Consider the following 7,726-nt stretch of genomic DNA (forward strand, 5'->3'; position numbering starts at 1 on the left):
AAGCAAACCTGACAGAGACGAGGGACTGATTCAGATCAGACGTCAGTGGTGAACTAAAACAGAGAGAACTAACCCAAATAATGCTGACATGATCATCCTGTGACCTGCAGACACGATCACAGCGTGTGCTCATCAGTTTGGACCTTGATACTTTGTTTCCATTTGAAGATCCTCTGAAGACAACAATATTTGCTTTCATGGTGAACTATTTCTACACATCATCTGAACTGGCACTGTCATTCGAGTCTGTTTTGTGCCAAATAATAAAGGTGCGGAATACAAAAGTTCAAGTAAATAATCAGGTACTAAATAAGGTCACCACTTTACTTTCAATGCAAAAAATGGCTTTCAGAAAATGATAAATAAAAATAGCTCTACTGAGGTTTTTGCTTGAACAAGTGAAAATAGGAAATTAAAATGTCAAATTTTAGGAAAAATACAGAAGTATTTCATTTATGTTGAGCGCAGCTGCTTTTGTAGTGTTTGTAAATAATAGTATTTCTGTTCTTTCATCTAGTTCAGGTCAGGATGTGTGAGGGGCGGCTGTTCTGGGATCAGTGCATGTGTGAAACATTTCACCCAGAAAGGATTTGGGACGGACTGTGAAGGAAAGATGATAAAGTGCAGAACAGGCGGCATTCCTGATGATGCTGCGCCAGCAGGAGCAGATTTCCTATCACCTCTGCTCCATATCGCTGAAATTTAATCAAGCTCTTACCACAATGCAAGGTGAGATGCAGGGAGACACGGGGTGTGTGTGTGTGTGTGTGTGTGTGTGTGTGTGAGAGTGTGAGGTCCTAAGGAGAGATAAAAAAAAAAGTGAGGCAGAAATAAAAAAAAAAATGGGGCACATCTTTAAAGTCTGTACAAAAATAAATAACTAAAAGACAGCACAACTATAAATTCTCTAGAGAAAACTTGCCAGGGTGTTGCTATGTGATTGCTTCAGTGTTCTGAGAGGTTGGGTCTCTAGCCAACAGAAATTGATATAGAATTTGAATTTATTTTAATTTGAACTAAAGAAATACATTAAAAGGATTTGAAATTCTGGACAGACTGATGGACGGATGGATGGACAGATGGATAGATAGATGGATGAACAGACGGACGGACAGATGAATGAATGACCAGATTGATAGACATATAGATGGATGGATGGATAGATGATGGATGGATGATGGATGGACAGACGGATGTATGTATGGATGGATAGACGTATGGATGGATTGATAGATGAATAGATGATGGAAGGATAGAAGAAAGGATGGATGATGGATGGATGGATAGACGTATGGATGGATAAATAGACATATGGAAGGATGGATTGATGGATGAATAGATGATGGAAAGATAGAATGATGGATGGATGATTAGTTGATGGATGGATAGATGGATGGAAGGACATAAAGAGGCATGGATAGACGCATGGATGGATGGATGATTGATGATGAATAGATGATGGAAAGATGGATGAATGGATGGATGGATGATGCAAGGTTGGATGGATGATGGATAGATGAATGGATGGACGGACATTTGTATATATGTATGTATGTATGTATTTATGGATAGATGATGGAAGGATTGGATGGATGGACGGACGGATGGACAGACGAACAGACGGACATGGATGGATAGACGTATGGATAGATGAAAAGATGATGGATGGATGGATGGATGGATGGATGGACGGACATATGGATGTATGTATGGATGGATGAATGGATGGATGGATGCATGGATAGACGTATGGATGGATGGATTGCTGGATGAATAGAGATGATGAATGGATGGACAGATGTATGGACTGATATATGGATGAATGGATGGATGATTGATGGATGAATAGATGATGTATGTATGTATGTATGTATGCATGCATGCATGGATGGATGGATGGATGGATGGAGGGATGATGGATGGACAGACGGATGTATGTATGGATGGATAGACGTATGGATGGATAAATAGACGTATGGAAGGATGGATTGATGGATGAATAGATGATGGAAGGATAGAAGGATGATGATTAGTTGATAGGTGGATGGATGGAAGGAAGAACGTAAGGAGGCATGGATAGACGTATGGATGGATGGATGATTGATGACAAATAGATGATGGAAAGATGGATGAATGGATGGATGGAGGACGCAAGGTTGGATGGATGGATAGACATGGATGGATGAAAAGATGATGGATGGATGGATGGATGGATAAATGATGGATGGACATATGTATGTATGGATAGATGATGTAGGGATGGATGGACGGACGTATGGATGTATGGATGGATTAATGGATGGATGGATGGATTGCTGGATGAATAGATAATGATGTATGAATAGATAGATGGATGATCGTATGGATAGTCGTATGGATAGACATAGGGATGGACGTATGGATGGATGGATTGCTGGATGAATAGATGATGGATGAATGGATGGACAGATGTATGGACTGATACATGGATGAATGAATGGATGGACGGATGGATGGACGGACGTATGGATTGATGGATGGATGGACGAATGGACGTAGGGATGTATGGATGGATGGATGGACGGACGGACGGACATAAGGATGGATGGATGAATAAATGATAGAAGGATGGATGGATAAATAGATGGATGATGGATGCATGGATAGATAGACGGACAGACAGATCTGCTAGAAATTTCATCACTATTTTCATCACCAATAAATTAAAATTGAATCAGTGTAGAAGAACACATTTCCCAGAATGCATCTGTGATGAATTGTTCTGAATTACACTTAAATTCCTATTCCTGTCATAAATTCCAATTCAATTTCCACTTCAACTTCCTGAAAGTTTAAAACTTTGTGTTAGTGATTTGATCCAGAGCGTACTGGAGTGGCATGTCCTGATTTTGCTGAGTTAGACCCTGGAACAACATTTTAATCCAAAAATTTAATCTTGACCACATCCCTACACCTAAACCTAACCTTACCAATGAGTAATCCCTAAAATCAGAGGAAACGATAGATGAATGATGCTAATGTACAAGCACCAAACACTGATTGTAAGCCAAAACTTCACAAAAACTATCAACTGTTTTTTCACATCTGATTGGTTAATCACAATGTTGTTCCAGGGTCAACAAAGATGTTGATCCAGGAACGTGTCGGACTTGGTAAAATCAGGTTCTGCGGCTGGAGTGATAGTACTAGTAAAGCATGCCTCAGCAAACACACCAATATAAACAGGGCTGAGAGGAGAGAGGAGGCCAGCTGCCCACAGACTGACTCCGCAATAATTCACACTCATTTACACACACTTCATACCGCACATGTCAGCAACAGAAGTACATAAACGTGCACGCACACACGCACAGAACGACTCAGCGAAGGTGACCTGACACACATGGTGTTCTGGTCTTTGCAACCGAACGTCTACAGTGCCAAGACTTATAAATAAACAACATCACCAGATCTGCCGTCACACACACACTCCTGATCTGAGGCCTGTGTTGTCCACACACGCTGTGATGATGAACACGAGTGCAGCTGATCTCAGATCAGAGCTCGTATCTGGAGCCGGTCTGAAGAGCAAAGGCTCGGAGAGGGATGCAACAATTAAAATCAACAGGAAGCTACTTTGCCTGCGGTACGGCCCACTCCGTCCAAAATAAAACTTATATAAAGCACCACAAAGAGCGGCTGAAAGTAGGACAGTCAAACTCGGACTCATGTGCCGTCTCGGCCTGGACTTACTGTTACTGTTCTCACGGTACATTCATCACTGCAAAATATCTACTTCTCAGTCAGTATCTTTAACTTTTTTTAGTAAAAAATACTTCAAATAACTTCCAATTGAAAAGATCCAATAAAATTGGAACTGTTTTGAGTTTGTGGCTTTCCATCCTCATCTAGTCCATTTCTGTCAACTTTCAGCTGGTAAATGTATGTACAATTCACAGCATTTCTCTTCTAGGAAAACTGTCCACAAATATTGATGATCAGGGGTGTATACAAATATTTGTCCAATCAAACGCTCTCCAGAATGAGAACGCCCCTCCCACTAATACCAGCTGCCACTGACTAGTATCCACTAGTAAATCGCAGTTCTTGGCTGGGACATAAACTAAAGGTTACTGTCTATTTTAAAAACAAGACAAGCCATTCATCATGTAGGAATGATAAACAAAACAATGGATGGATGAACCGACAAAGAACATTAGAAAGAACATTAGAAAAATTATGAATGGATATATGGATAGAATGACAGAATGATAGATGAAATGACAAAGATGAATAGATGGCTAGAATGACAGAACAATTAAAAAATGATAGAACAAAGAAAGTAATAAATGGATGGATGGAAAGAATAACATAATGATAGATGAAATGACAAAAAGATGGACAGATAGAATGATAGAACAACAGAAAACAAATGGATGGATGAATCAACAGATACTGTAGATGGATGGAATGATCAACAGATTGATGGAAGGATGCATGAATGGATGTGATAGATGGATATACTGATAGAACAAACAATGGATGGATGGATGGATAAAGAACAGCAGACGGACAATTTCAAATCGTGCCTAAATCATCCGTGATAGTTCACTGAAAATTGGAAGTTCTGTCAGATATTTTGAAGAACGCTGCCGTCCTAATAACATCCACTCCACTGACATTCATGATTTGGAATGACATGAGGCAGAGTAAACGATGACAGAATGTGAACTGTCCCTTTAAATCTAGTCCTGCATTCTTAATGAATGCAAACGCAACTTTACTAGTCTTAAATTATTAGCAATACAATCAAATAGCATGTCTGCTTCACAGAAAACTTGTCAACAGAAGTCAAACCGGCTGAACTCATGAACACAATTGCAGTGGAATGACTTGAGGAATTCCTCAAGTATTTCTTCGGTCACCCGGTCCCTGTATTGATCACGGTCACCGTGAACTAAGAAACTATTTTGAGGAAAACAATGGCCGGGAATATTCGCCAACAGACAGCTGAGGAACCCGCTTGGATGAGTGACAAAACAAATGAACAACATGTTTGGGTGCTTTTGATTGAACTTCTATCAGACATGAGAAGCTGGATTTTGAAAACATGTCCTCCCCGACAGTGAAGCCCAGCAGCTCCGTTCACCTCAGATCCTCAACAAAAGTTTGAATCTCTCAAATAAAACACAGACTGATCAATAAATATGACCATACCTGCAGAATCAATATTAATGCTGGTAATCGCCTGATAGAATACAAATGAAATTAAACACAGACAGTGTTATCAAGACCAAATTTGGGCATGGCTTACTCAAACATTTTTAAAGTGAGTCATTACAAACCTAATCGACTGTAGTTATTCTGTAGAACACAAGATATTAATCAGAAACCAGCACAATATAAATGAAAAATATTTTTCCATCTTATAATTTACAGTGTAAAAACATAAATTGACATTTTTCTTTAATCAGATATGTACATTAGGTCTTATGTAACATCTTATGTTGTTAAATCAATGTTTATTGCATTATTTCAGTTTTACAATTATGGCTTATTGTATTTTTTTTTTTTTTAGTATTTACTTCACAAGCTACTTTTGCTTCTTTTGTATTAAATGCAATAAATAAATAATAATTAATCAAAAAATAATATATAAATGTATCTTAAAATTTATATATATATTTATAGTATACAGTGTATATATATATATACATATATATATATATATATATGTGTAAGTACTTTTGCATTAAATGCAATAAATAAATAATAATCAAAAAATAAAATAATATAAATAACATAACATAATATAATAAATAATAATTATAAATACATTTTTAAGGAGTTTTGGGAGAAAAAATAACCAGGAAAATGCACTTAAATATTCAAATATATATATTATATATTTTTTTTATAAAAACATTGTCAGTTGTCAGTATATTATAAAGGTAAAAAACTGTAAATTTGAGTCCATACATTTGTATTTTTTAGGGTAAAATTCTGGCATTTTTTTTCCTGTAACTTGCACAGATTTTTTGCAGTGTACTTCCTTTATGAAAGAGAATAAGTAATGACATAATTTTTAGTTTTAGGTGAAACATTACTCTGAGTAGGACATACTGTCCTCTTCTCAGGATGTGACGTGACCTCACGTGACCCTGCTCTCAACTATGGGCTCCAATCAAGCTTCCTGTTCCACAAGAGCATCTGGCACCCAATCAAAGTTTCAGCAGGCAGGTTTGGCCGCTGATGCTAATTTTACGCCCGTTCTTTTGTCTAATGCACCTGCCTCTTGACATTCCCAGACCAAAAGCTCTGCTTTTTACGAGCAGCGGCAGGATTGTGTTTTCTAAACAGGATAAAAGCCGGAGGAAGACGCAGGCGACACGAGACGCCACCATTAGAATGCCTCAATGACACCGATCCATCATCAAGAGCAGAATCCAGAGCGGGCCCTTCGTAAACCACACAAACCTCCCGCACGAGAGCGTTTCCATCACGGTTTCGTAACACAGATGAATGTGTGGTGGGAAAGTAAACACATCGGGAGTGTTTTGGTTGGAGCGCCAGAGAGATTTTCATAACGTCAGAGCGGAATAATGAGCGCGTCTTCCTTTTTCGCAGAAATATTTACATCTCAAAAGGAAGAGTTTGCTGTCAGCTTCCCAACAGGCTCTTGAGAAGATGAACCGTGGTGCATAGACAAGCGGCAAAGAAACTAGAAGACGGTGCTCTCATCTACGTTTCAAACTTCAGTCCGGCAGTATACAAAAATATACAAAAACAAGTGATTCCTGTGGTGGTTTTTGTTGCTGCAAACAGTGATTAGTGATTGAACTTTCTATTTATCAAATTCCCTTTAAAATTAAAATACATCATAATTTCCACAAAAATAGCTGTTTTCAACATTGATAATAATCAGAAATGTTTCTTGAGCAGCAAATCAGAATATCAGAATGATTTCTGAAGATCATGAAGACTAGAGTAATGATGCTGAAAATTCAGCTTTGCATCACAGAAATAAATTACATTTTACGCTATATTCACATAGAACACAGCTATTTTAAATTGTAATAATATTTCACAATTTTACAGTTTTTATTGTATTTTTAATCAAATAAATGCAGCCTTGGTGAGCAGAAGAGTCTACAAAAACATTAAAAAAAAATCTTACTGGACCCAAACCTTTGAACCATGGTGTCAAGTACATACTGTATCTAAACTATAGGGTCACACAGACTTGTAAAAAACTATGGTACAAGCAAAGCTGTAAAAGCTGTTTTAAAAACAACAAGAATTGTGAAAAGTGCTACAAAAATAAAAATTACTTGACATACCATACAATAGTATGCTTACGTTTGCTTAAATACAACCGAAAATTATTTTTTGCAAAAGGAGCAAATCATTTATATCATGTAAGACCTCAGTAAAAATTCTACTGTATGTATGACTGAAATTAATATAATTCAAACCTAAACATTGGTAATAATCAGAAACGTTTCTTGAGCAGCAAACCAGCATATTACAATAATTTCTGAACATCATGTGACACTGAAGACTAAAGTAATGATGCTGAAAATTCAGCTTTGCATCACTGAAATAAATTACATTTTACTATGTATTCACATAGAACACAGCTATTTTAAATTGTAATAATATTTCACAATTATACTGTTTTTACTGTATTTTTTATCAAATAAATGCAGCCTTGGTGAGCAGAAGTGTCTACAAATTCATTAAAAAA

The 7,726-nt window shown here is 37.2% G+C and overlaps 1 long non-coding RNA gene across 1 annotated transcript; it reads left to right on the top strand.

The window, feature by feature from the left end:
* The first annotated feature begins 3,499 nt into the window (after positions 1–3,499).
* On the top strand, positions 3,500–5,433 carry LOC127165494 (uncharacterized). Its single transcript, XR_007827791.1, has 2 exons — positions 3,500–3,781; positions 3,953–5,433. It is a non-coding gene; the product is annotated as an uncharacterized LOC127165494 (long non-coding RNA).
* The last annotated feature ends 2,293 nt before the right edge of the window (positions 5,434–7,726 follow it).

This window comes from Labeo rohita, chromosome 5, assembly GCF_022985175.1.
Source record: "Labeo rohita strain BAU-BD-2019 chromosome 5, IGBB_LRoh.1.0, whole genome shotgun sequence".
NCBI classification, from domain to species: domain Eukaryota; kingdom Metazoa; phylum Chordata; class Actinopteri; order Cypriniformes; family Cyprinidae; genus Labeo; species Labeo rohita.